The following is a 1,634-nucleotide window of genomic DNA, read 5'->3' as shown; positions in this document are numbered from 1 at the left end:
GAAATTGAAGGCTACCCTATAAAGAACGTATTTCATGCTCAAATCAATAAGTTTGATCTACCAGACTATTAAAAAAAATTCAAAGATTTTAACCATCGATGAAAGCAAATTACATATTTTGTTTCTTAAGGTTTAATTAATGAGTAATTAAAAATGAGTAATCATTTACTTACAAACATAACTAGTTTAATTTTTTTTCGTGCATTGTTGGGCAAAAATCATAGGCAAAAATCAGTCACCAACCCCCCCTCCCCCCATTAGTCAGTTCTTCCTACGGCCCTGATAAAATACAATACAATACAATAAATACAACATCGAACACAAACACAAACAAGATCGAAAAAACTTCCGTAAATTTAAACAGGGTTCGTTTTAATACAATTTCTCCTGCAATAGATTACAATTTTCTTTCAATAATCCTTTCGTTTTTTACTTACTTTCTTAGTTTGCAATCAACTTACGTTTAGTGTTTCTTTTTGCGTGTACCCGGTTTTCTGTCCAGTACGGTAGCAGCGATTAACTCAACGTAGCTTCTGACTTGAAAGTTATTTTGTTTTAGGGTCTACAATATATGTAACATATTATACGAACAGTTGTTACCTTTTGAGTCCTAGTCACACGTTATAGTTATCGTGAGTCGTTCCGTCCCTAGACGAAGTGGCTAACCAAGGAAATCCTAAGATTAACAGAAGGTCATTTCTAGCACTATTTGTGTTCAACAAATGGTTTTTACCTTTAAATAAAGCACGATTCCCTGTCTAGTTTCGGTTGTTTGTGCACTTTGGTAAGTTGAGAGCGAATTAAATGCTTCTAATTTAAGTTGATTCGAAGTTACAATATTGTTCAACACGTGAGGTATCAGATAAAATTCTGCATGATGATAATCCGAAATGATCATTGTTTACATTCTCCTGTCTGCCTAGTCCTATCTCTTTTTCTATATTGGTTTAAAGCAGTGCGGGTGTCTTCTGATGGGGGCTGATTGATGATGGAGGCGTGGTCGCACATGGCGTAACAGAAGGATTTCAAATTTGTCCCAGACTTATTTAATGCACAAGCTCTACGAAAAACACCAATTCGAAATTCATGATTGAAAAGAAGATTAAAAATCTTCATTCAAGTTTTGAGCATTTTACTTCTGAGACACAGAAAAAATACTTAATAATTACACGCAAAATAATCCGCACGTCGTGGCTACGTGAAAAACTATATAATTTGCTATGAAAAGAATATGTAAACGCGCCCCTTTTGAAATTAGTTCTGTGAGAAATTCACCTATCATTTACGTGATTTTTTAGTGAGTTCAGCGCGACGTGATAATAAATGCTACGTCTAATATGAAAGGTTGCCGAAATCACAGAAAAATCTTTAATTTCACAGAATTTTGAGCCAAATTTCATCACAGAATCTGTGTCACAGAAGGCAGAATTTTCGGAATATACACAGATTTCACAGATTTTCAGAATTTTGGACGTTTTTTCAAAATTAATTTTTGTATGTCAATTCAAATTTTGGGTAATTATCTTTGAATTGGAGAAATATGATAAAATTGATAATGATAATTGATTTTTCGTAAGTAAAATGTTAAATAGACGCAATTTGACATGACTTTTGAATGAAATTAATGGAAAAAG

The sequence above is a fragment of the Uranotaenia lowii genome, chromosome 2 (genome assembly GCF_029784155.1).
Source record: "Uranotaenia lowii strain MFRU-FL chromosome 2, ASM2978415v1, whole genome shotgun sequence".
Classification (NCBI taxonomy): domain Eukaryota; kingdom Metazoa; phylum Arthropoda; class Insecta; order Diptera; family Culicidae; genus Uranotaenia; species Uranotaenia lowii.
The sequence above is the reverse complement of the archived record's forward strand: the minus strand, read 5'-3'. Positions refer to the sequence as shown.